The sequence below is a fragment of the Oryctolagus cuniculus genome, chromosome 11 (genome assembly GCF_964237555.1).
Source record: "Oryctolagus cuniculus chromosome 11, mOryCun1.1, whole genome shotgun sequence".
Taxonomy (NCBI): domain Eukaryota; kingdom Metazoa; phylum Chordata; class Mammalia; order Lagomorpha; family Leporidae; genus Oryctolagus; species Oryctolagus cuniculus.
In genome coordinates, this window is record NC_091442.1 from 33,969,817 (window position 1) to 33,980,375 (window position 10,559).

Here is a 10,559-nt window from a genome sequence, read left to right on the forward strand (position 1 = left end):
CCAGGAGGGTGCGCCGCCCCCTCCCCACCTGGCTTCTGCGCCCGACGCCACCCTGTGCACACCTCGACTACCTAGCGTGGGGCACGTGCTGCGGCTGCCGGCCGGGGAGACCCCCGAGGAAAACGTAGCTGGGCGGCTTCCCTGGGCGCCCCACCCACCTTCTGGCGCTGCCGTCCACCCGCCACCGCCGCCCGGCCCCCGGCCCGCGAGGCTGCGCGCCCGCCCGCCCGCGCCCCCTCTCCGCCCCGCGGGCTCGCGGCAGCCGGCGGCCTGCCCGGCCCCTGCCCACCCCCAGCCCAGCTCGGGCGCGCCGCACTGGGCATGCTCCGTAGCCTGGGCAGGTTGGGGCTGCGAGGCGACAGCTCGGGCTCTGGAGCCGGGAGGCGAGAAGGAGGAGGGAGACTCGGGGGCTGGGGAGGAGGGATCGGCGGGCCACGAGGGGCGGCGGGGCCCGGAGCAGGGGACACGCAGAGCCCGGCGGACTGGCGGGCGGGCGGCGGAGCCGGCCGGCGCTGCCCCGTGGGCTGGCCCGAGAGACACCGCGGAGCCCCCTGCCCTGGGCTGAGGTAAGGACCGCGCGGCGGGGAGGCGGGGAGGCCGGGGAAGGGAGGGCGGAGGCAGGCGGGAGGGCGGGACTGGTGCGCGCCGGGAGGGGGCTCGGCGGCGGCTCTTTATGGCGGGGAGGGGGTTGGTGGCGCCGGGAGCAGTAAGTGAGCTGCACCGCCAACAAGATCTCTCTCACACACGCGCGCACACTCGCGCGCGCACACCCCGGGTCTCCCGGCCGCGGCTGTGGCCGCATCCCCGGCAGCGGCTCCAGGCAAAGTGACAGGTAGGAGAAGGCATTTCGGGTCCCGCCCGAGGATGCTGCCGCCCGCCTCGGCCCGCGGGGCTTGTTTGCTTTCGGCGGGTGCGTCCCGGACGCGCGCGCGCGCGCACCCGGATGCCCGGCCGGGACCGAGTGCAGGTGCTGGGTGCTAGGCGCCCGGCGCGCTGGGGAAGCAGGGGACCCCGCCGCTACCCCCTTTCCCCTGTAGTCATCGCCTACTGGGTTTCCTCAGACTCGATCCAGACGTGCACCGGCTTCTGGGCTAGAAATAGCTCGGCTCGACGTGTATATGCTTATTTTGGTTGGAAATAGTTGGCACCGTGCAACGCATGTAGATGTGTATGCTCTTCCTACCTCTTGTGGGGCAAACATAGACATGATGGACTGTTTCCGCCTAAAACAGCCGCGTTCGGGCCTCCTAAAACCCTTTCAGTGAAGGACACTAAAGATTACTTCATTTTCAGAATTTTAAAGTTGCTCTTCCCTTAGCGAATTAGATCTTGTGTATCTAGTACAGTACTTCTGAGTGCAGGCTATGTAGACAGTACTGAAGCGAAGTGGAAATACGTAATTCTCCAATTTCCAAGTGTGTCCAAGTACAACTTTATCTAGAATCACGAACTGTCATACAACTAGCGTTTTTCTAGAGAGAAATGCAAGCGTTCACTATGTTTCCATAAATACGAATGTAGCTGAGAGATGACCCTACTCTTCTAACTTTTAAAAACTCCTGTGGTGATTCTAGCCATTGTTCTAAAGCACGTGTTTGAAATTTAATTTTGACCAAAACATTCATGGTGGGTTGCTGGTTTTTTTTTTTCTTTTTCTTTCTTTTGTTTCTTTTTTTTTTTTTTTAACATAAATGTAATACACGGTGGTTTATAAATTTAAGTTATGGGTGTGTGGAGATAGCTGTTTAATAATAAATTCTATTTGGTTGGCAATAATGTCATCCAAACATAGGCATCTGTATAATACCTGAAAATGGAAATGAATTTCTCCTTTAAAGAGAAATCAGATTCATAAAGTAAACATGACCAGGAAAAGCAACTGGTGACTTTACCTAGGCAGTCTCCAAAGGGGGTTAAGGAAATAAACTGTGCTCTTAAGAATACAAAAACTGTGTGTAGAATTTTAACAGTACCCTTTTAGTGTTGGTTTTAAAATTGTGCGGTTGAGCTGAGGACCTGGTGTTTTGTAGTCTTCACACCTCAGTGAGCTAAGTTATAGAATCATACAGAAGACCAAAAATCTAGCACAACAGGGGCATGTGGTGTAATCCCTGACTATCTATGTTATGTAATCCCTGACTATCTGTGTTTTTCATAGGACAGTCTTGCATATTTTTCAGCTGTTGTATTGATCTGTTATGTCATCTTCTTTTTGAATTGTAGAAGTGTAATAACATTGCGTCTTGGGAGAACACCTGTTTTTTTTAAAAATTCAAACTTTAGATGGAAGAACAGTTTTTATTGGCATTTTTATGTATATGAGACTTTTGTTGACAGAACTAGGCACCCTTCCAATGTAACATATTATAACCTATCTAAAGGTACTTAGTGTTAGATTACTCATTAGACTCCTCCCCACTACCATATCATTATTCAACCATCTCACCTTAGTTTTGATTTAGCTTTGATGGTATCATTACCCAGCTCTGAATTAATCGCTGTGAAAATGCTGTTCTACAAGTAACTGTCAAAACAGAATTTTTAAGACTCAGTTTGATCACTGGGTGCACATTTACATCTGTCGGAATAATTCTACCTTTATTTTACAAATGCACACCCACGCAGAAGAGCTTTGTTCTACAATATTCATTGGGAAGTTTTATATTTGTGTGCCTGGAAGTGTGAGTGATATGAAGCTACTTACATGCCTTGGAACCCTGAGGTGTTGTGGTTTTGCCTTATGAGATAATGAAAGGTGGAAGTTTAAAAAATACTGTGTTACCAACAAGCTTTTGCAGAAGTTGATTTTAAAATCTGTATCACTTCAGAAATATTTCGCCCCCTGCAAAGACCAGTCAGTGCGTGTAATGCAGCTATTTTGTTTTTTCTAAGAACAAATCCAACTGTCTTTAGATTAATGTATATTGCTGATTTTGGCAACGTGGGACAGTTATCTTTGACAATTTCAATGAACGTGGTATTTTCCTAGGATACTAGGAAATCCATTTGGGCTTTGATTTATTCAAATTAAAATGATGACTAAGTACTTGCCCAGAATACATCCCTATCCCACCCTCCAGGTAAAATTGAACTTCAAGGCTTCTGTGTGGTTTTCCTTGAGTTGATCACATTGGCATGCTGATTTGTGAGAGGATGTGATATAAGTGAAATTAGTTTCTGAGTTTAGAGCCCATATTTTCACTCCCAGTTTCTCAGATGTAGCCTGCAAACTCAACAATCAGAATCCATGCGTTTTTTTTTTTCCTTGCAGATTACTTGAAAATACACAGTAGAAGTTAACTTCCACATTTGATTTTTTTTTAATTTTAAAATCTTATGTTGAGAATAAATGTTATCTTTTTAGATCAGAGCCCTTAGGTATTGCAGTCATGGGAAAGAAAGGTTACGTATTTTTCATGTTTTCCACAAATACCCTTAAATAGTAAACTCAAATATTTTTGGGGAAGTATAAATGTTCTTCGAAATTTCAAATCATGACCAGATTTTTATCATTTGCGATCACTTCTAAAGTAAGGATGAAACCGTATGTTTATTGGCACGGATGACCCAGGTTTTTAATAAACCGTCTATCACAGTGAGTCCCTGTAAAACCAAGAACTTGTGTGTTTGATATGCAGAATGAGGTCAAGGACTGATGGAGTTGCTTTAGTGATCACTGTTGGTATTTCATGTCCAGACTGAAGTTTCTCCAAGGGCTGCTTTCACTGTGTAGTGTTAACTTCAAGTCTCTCAGCGTAGGCTTACCCACCTATCCCCCAGACAAACGGAGCTTTCCCTTACTGATGGGCAGCGGCAGTGGCTTTCTTTGGTTTTGCCCTGAGTGTTCAGATATTAAGTGTTTGTAAGGGTGCTGCTTATTTCTCAGAGCTGTCCATTCTACACCTTCTTACTTCCCTATCATATACAGGAAATAGAATAACCATGCACAGGTTTTTTCTGCTTAATAGTTTTTTTTTATTTGATGATGTCTTCCATTTTACAGTAGAAATGCTCCCTCAACTTGTAATATTATTTATCTCATGGTACTTCAGAATGATAAAATGTTCAGAGGTGGTGATTTTTTAAAAAAAATGCTGTTTTTTTTTTAATTTTAATTTTATTTTATTTTTTGACAGGCAGAGTGGACAGTGAGAGAGAGAGACAGAGAGAAAGGTCTTCCTTTGCCGTTGGTTCACCCTCCAATGGCCGCTCCGGCGGCGCTGCAGCCGGTGCACTGCGCCGATCCGAAGCCAGGAGCCAGGTGCTTCTCCTGGTCTCCCATGGGGTGCAGGGCCCAAGCACTTGGGCCATCCACCACTGCACTCCCGGGCCACAGCAGAGAGCTTGCCTAGAAGAGGAGCAACCAGGACAGAATCCGGCGCCCCGACCGGGACTAGAACCCGGTGTGCCGGCGCCACAAGGCGGAGGATTAGCCTAGTGAGCCGCGACGCTGGCCAAAATGCTGTGTTTTGAGAGGCAGAGGTTGTGGCACAGTGGGTTAAGCCACTGCTTGGGGTGCCCACATCTTGTATCACACTGCCTGGGATTTAGTGCTGTCTCCTCTGCCTCCAATCTAGCTTTCCACTAATGTGCTTAGGAGATAGAGGATTATGGCCCAAATACTTAAGTTCCTGCCACCCATGTGGGAGACCCTCATGAGATTCCTAGTGACTCTGGCCTGGCTCAGCCATGGCTGTTGTAGGCATTTGGGGAGTGAAGCAGCAGATGGAAGATCTTTCTCTCTTTCATTCTGCTTTCCAATTAAATAAATAAATGAATGAATAAATATTTTAAAAAGGGAAGAGAGGCCAGAGAAAAGCAGAGAAAGAGACACAACTCCCATTTGCTAGTTTACCAGCCGTATGCCCTTAAGGGCAGAGGCAGGGCCAGGCAGAAGCCAGGAGCTAGAACTCAACTACTTGAGCCATCATCTGCTGCCTCCCAGGGGATGCGTAGCAGGAAGCTAGAATTGGGAGCAGAGCCTGGTCTTGAACCTAGCAAGTCCAGTATGGGAAGGGGGCATCTTAACCACTAGTCCTGCTAGCTCGCAGAGGCTGTGATTCTGTAGCTAACCAAATATAAAAATGAATTTACTTCCCCCATACCAGTGGAAGCACACACGGATGATAACACATTATTGAATGGAAGAATGAGAAGTTTGCCTAAAATGTCTTTGTTGGAATTAAGAGTGCTTTCAAAAATATCCCAGAATCATGTTTATTTGCCAGTGCATTGCTCTGTGTTGCTACAGCTGCCTCCACATCCCACTTTGTAAGAGTCTGGCTGGAAGCTCACGCCTCTCTCGATGCTTGTCCTGTGAGGAAGGTGTAACCCAAGTTTCTAGAGAGGAAAGTAATAATGCGCTACTTTTCAAGTCTCAGCCATGTGCTAAGGACATGAGTGGCCCCGGAGTTTTTATGTTCCATGCAGGAATTCCATCCGCATTTTTCTTCCTTTACTTTATGGAATCAAAATAGTTGAAAGGGACTTTAATCAGAAGATTTTTCTCTGAACACCTCTCTCGCCTACTACTTAATAAGCCTTCAGTGTGAATGTTGCACACCATGTGACCACAGAGTAGTGTGATCTCTTCCCATTGACTGGCAGCCTGCTTAACAGCTCGTCTCCCGTGATTCCTTGGTGTGCTGAAGATTGGGAAATTCCACCCCTAGCTGCTGACACAACCTAGGCCAGGCAAATCATTGCTTTAAGATAGATTGCCTTTCTAAAGCATTCTTTTCCTCTTGAACAATTAAAGGATGTTTTTGGCTCCCTGACATGAATAAATTGAAGTAACCATTTCCTTAGAAGCTGGAAGAAAAATGTAACTCGAAGTGATTAATTGTAAGCAGCTCATCCACAGAAAAGAGATTACAGACTACTGATTTTGCATTTGGCATTTCCCATTCTTCCCCCAGAACAGGAATTCTTCACTTCAAGTCCACCCCTGTGGGGTCTGAGGATGAAGGTGGGTGGGACTACAAGTGTAGCTGACAAATTAATTACATCTTTGCTTTCACTTACTTCCAAGTGACAGATAACCACTTCTAGATCTTTGTGAGTTGTAAAGAAACACATGTATTACCATACATGCCCATTAAAGATATTATGTTATTAATATATTTCAATATGATTGACTGCCATTGTGCTTTTTTTTTTTTTTTTTTTTTGGACAGGCAGAGTTAGACAGTGAGAGAAAGACAGAGAGAAAGGTCTTCCTTCTGTTGGTTCACCCCCAAAATGACCATTACGGCCAACACATTGCGCCGATCCAAAGCCAGGAGCCAGGTGCCTCCTCCTGGTCTCCCATGTAGGTGCAGGGCCCAAGCACTTGGGCCATCCTCCACTGCCCTCCTGGGCCACAGCAGAGAGCTGGACTGGAAGAGAAGCAACCAGGACAGAATCCGGCACCCCAATCGGTACTAGAACCCTGGGGTGCCAGCGCTGCAGGTGGAGGATTAGCCTAGTGAGCTGCGGCGCTGGCCTCCCATTGTACTTTTAAATATTTATCTATTTAAAAAAGTTTATACCGGGGCAGGCGTTTGTTCTAGTGGCTAAGACCCTGATTAAGATGCCTGCATTCCACATGAGAGTACCTGGATTTGATCCCCATATGCAGCTCCTGATTCCATCTTCTGCTAATGCAGAATCTGGGAGGCAGCAGTGATTGCTCAAGTGATTGGGTCACTGCCACCCACTTGGGAGACCTGGTTTGAGTTCCCTGCTCCAGGCTTCAGACCCAGGCCTAGCTCTGGCTGTTGTAAGGATCTGGGGAATGAACCAGGGGATGAGAGCACTATGTCTCTCTGTGTGCCTCTGCCTCTGTCTCTTTCTGCCTCTCAAGTTAAATAGTAAGAAAAACCAAATGTTGAGAAGGGGCTATAGAATTTACCTGGTTGCAGAGGAGAGGTCCATGATCACATGAAGTAAAGAATTTATACCCTTGCTAGAAGAGCTTTCTCCCCAAGCTGGGTGCCCAGTTCAGGGGCTGCACTGTGCATTTGCTTTCATCAGTGTCAAGTTACCGAGACCTTCAGGGACAAGAATCAGGCAGACTGGAGCTCAACTGCTCAATTTTTTTTTATAGTGATTTGTTTATTTGAAAGGCAGAGTGACAAGAGAGAAGAGGAAGTAGGAGAGAGAGAGAGAGCAAGTGAGAGAGAGGGAGAGAGAGAATCTTCCATCTGCTAGTTCACTCCTTAATGCCAGTAATGGCCAGATCTAGACCAAGCTGAAGCTAGGAGCCCCGATTTTCATCCTGTTCTCCCACATGGATGCCAGGGGCCCAAGTATTTAGGCCATCTTCTGCTGCCTTCCCAGGTGCATTAGCAGGAAGCTGGTTCAGAAGCAGAGCTGCTGGGACTAAAACTGGCATTGTGATACAGGACGGTGGCATCATAAGTGGCAGCTTAACCCATGACACCACGATGATGCTACCCTGCCCCCTGGCTCCATTCTGACAGTGGCCCACATTGGCCACCGTGACCCTGATCATCTACTCTGAGCTTCAGTTGCCCCATCTGTAAAATGATGAAATGAGTAACCTCATAGGACTCAAGTGGCTGGCACTGCACTGCACAGGATACAAGGTACTGAGTTACCCCTGATACAGTCACTACTGCCCCCTCTCCTCCTCCTACTAGAGTATTATTAATCTCCCTGCCTCCATAGGGACAAATGGTATTGACCTATCCATACAAAGTAGACTGAGAATAGTGGTTACTGGGAGCTAAGAAAGGTGAAGGGGGAGGAAATAGAGTTTGACAACAGGTCTAAGAGCGTGGGAATAAATTCTAGTGTTCTGTTGCACAGTCTGGAAGCTGTAGTTAAAAAATAATGTTTGTTTCAAAATAACTGGAGGAGAGGGTTTTGAGTGTCTATAGCACAAAGAAATGATAGATGAGGTGGTGAATATGCTGAGTACTTATCCTTGATCATTGTACATTGCATATCTGTGTTGAAACACCACACTGTGCCCCGTAAATATACATACTCATTATGTGCCAGTTAAAAAAGTCCTATAAAATTTATACAGGACACTTGCTGTGCCCTCTTGTAAGTACAGAAAGTTCCAGTAGCCCCATGGCACTACCATGAATTGCAAGATCTTCCTTTGGACTCGCCTAACCCTCTGTCAGCTTTTGGACAAGGGGATCACATGTTAGCTCAGCCTGAACAGCATAAAAATTCTGTGACTGAGGTTTCGAAATACAAATCGGTGATTCGATGCTATGCCCAGGGCATCTGTGTCTCCCAGAGAGGATTTTTAAAAAGATCATATTTAGCCATTTAGGCCTGGAAGGAGAGAGGCCCCTGCTAGAAGGATTTGGGGACCTCTGATGTTTAGAAGGAGGCGTCATGACTCCTGATTTCCCTCAGGGCTGCAGTGAGAGCACTCGGGTTTTCTGCTTTATGTAGTTAACAGCTCCAAACCAAAGTGAATAAAACAGTAGACATTTGTAGAGCTCTTAAAATGTGCCACTTCATTTAGTGCTCCCAATAGCCTAACAGTGTCTTCAGTTCATATAGTAATCACCCCAGGGAATTAGAGTTGGGATTGAAAGCCAGGTAGGCTGACCTCAGAACTCCAACTTTTAACTACTGTGTTATGTTACCTGCCATTAAAGTGGTACATGCTTGGGGTGGGTGCTTAGCCTAGTGGTTAGGACACCCGTGTCCCATATCAGAGTGCCTGCGTTTGATCCCTGGGTCTGGCTCCTGAATGCATCCTGCTGATGCAAACCCTAGGAGGCAGTGGTGATAAGTGACTGGATTCCTGACACGTGTGTGGGAGACCTGGATTGAGTTTCTGGCTCCTGGCTCTAGATCTGTCCTGGCTTCAATCTTAATGGGCATTTGGAAGGTGTGTCCTCGTCTAATTGTAGGTCTTCCGTTTCTGCAGTTGCATGAACAAAAGTCTGAGATAGGGAGGTTGCAAATGCTACTGTGGGGTATCCTCAAAATAATTTTAATTTTCTGGAAGGTCCTGGAGTTTCCTAAGGTTTCACTGAGGGTGTTGTGTTCTCTGACTCCTACAAGAGCTGGGTAAGTACAGTGTCAGACTGTGGCTGACTGTGTAGAAGAGACCTTTGGGAGTGGTGGGGTTGGTAGCCATTCAGGAGCCCCGCTGTGCCCCTTTACAGGGAGCAGCTGCATTGCCGGACTGACGGATTTCTTCCCAGGTTGTTCTGGGGCCCAGTGCTGCCATCACCTCTGCATTTTCGAGAGAAGCATGAAATCCCGATTTATTCCAAGTGTGAAATCTCATTTAAGAATGCTTGGAAATAATTAAAATAAAAACGAATGTGTCAGTCCATGATGGGGCCAAACAAAACGCATTTGTGGAAGGATTCTGGCCCAAGAGCTCCCATTTTGAGCCTTTTGTCAACTAAGTGCTTGGAAGCACCGCAGACTAGAAAATATCAGGAGTTTTGTTTTCCTTTTTTTTTTTTTTTTGGCTGTTAAGTTTCTTATGGAAATATGATAGCCATTTATTTGCAGTGTGTATTGATTTCAAGTTCTGAAAGCCTAGATTTGTAATTTCTTCCTCAGTGTTTCTGCAGTGTTAGCATGTATACCAAGTTGAAGGAGCTAGGACATGGGATTTTTCTCCTAATTTTTGGTGTTCCTTGAAAATAAGAACACCTAAGTATAGAGAAATGGGTGACTTCATTTATGGGGCATGGAGGTTCTCTTGTCTGCGTCACTGACTTGAACTCTAAGGAGTCACAAGATGTCCCCCTGGCTATTTGGTACTTGCTATATTTGTCCTTACCGTATAGAATGTAGATCTGTTTCTGTAGGTTAGTGTTTCAAGGTGCAGTCTACTTAACAGACCTCGTTTTCTTTTTTGTTCTCAGATTAGGGACCATACCACATCAAATGAAAGCGCAGACCCTTTGAGATAGGCATGTCTCGTATCTGTTGGATGTACTGCCATCGGACATGTCACCAAAGCGCTCTTGAATTTCTTCTATTTTTTGTTTCCATTGGCTTTTAAAATGGTGTCAGTGATGCATTAGTATGTTCCACTTGAAATGACAATGCAGAAATATAGAAGCAAAATATAAAGTATGTTTTTCCACTACACCTATCCCCAGATATAATTATTGGCATCCTTTTTAGAGCGACTTTGTCTCTTGTTTCTATGCAAATACATTAAAAAACCACATTCCATTCTTTTCCTTATTACATCAACTGGATCATACTATATATCACATTTTTCTGTGACTTGCTTTCTTTCCTTAACTATATATTGTGGAGATCTTTCCATGTCACTATAATAGTTACCTTGTTTTTTCTAACTTTGCATAACGTTTGGTTGTATGGCTGTACCATATTTTATTTAATCAATTTTCCATTTTCACTGTTGCAAACAGAAAGATTGAAGATCTTTGTTCACAGGTCTTCTTGTAATGTGTGAGGATTTCTTGTAGTTGAGTTCCTAGAAACAGGTCCATTTAATTGAAAAGGTATGCATGTTTCAAATTTGAAGAGAACACTTTCAGACTGCCTTTGAGAAAATAAGTCCCCATGAAATTTCTGTCTTGTGCAACCTC

General features: G+C 45.7%; 1 protein-coding gene across 31 annotated transcripts in view; it reads left to right on the top strand.

Moving 5' to 3' along the window:
- The first annotated feature begins 427 nt into the window (after positions 1-427).
- Positions 428-10,559, top strand: part of PLCB4 (phospholipase C beta 4) — a 439,427-nt gene continuing 429,295 nt past the window's right edge. For 9 of the 31 annotated variants that reach the window (XM_070052086.1, XM_070052073.1, XM_070052072.1 and 6 more), the window contains exon 1: positions 638-832. The gene's annotated coding sequence lies outside the window, so the exon portion shown is untranslated. Of the gene's footprint in view, positions 567-624; positions 833-7,479; positions 7,590-10,559 lie in introns of those variants that run through there. The other 22 variants (XM_051846236.2, XM_051846254.2, XM_051846251.2 and 19 more) reach the window with 8 other exon arrangements.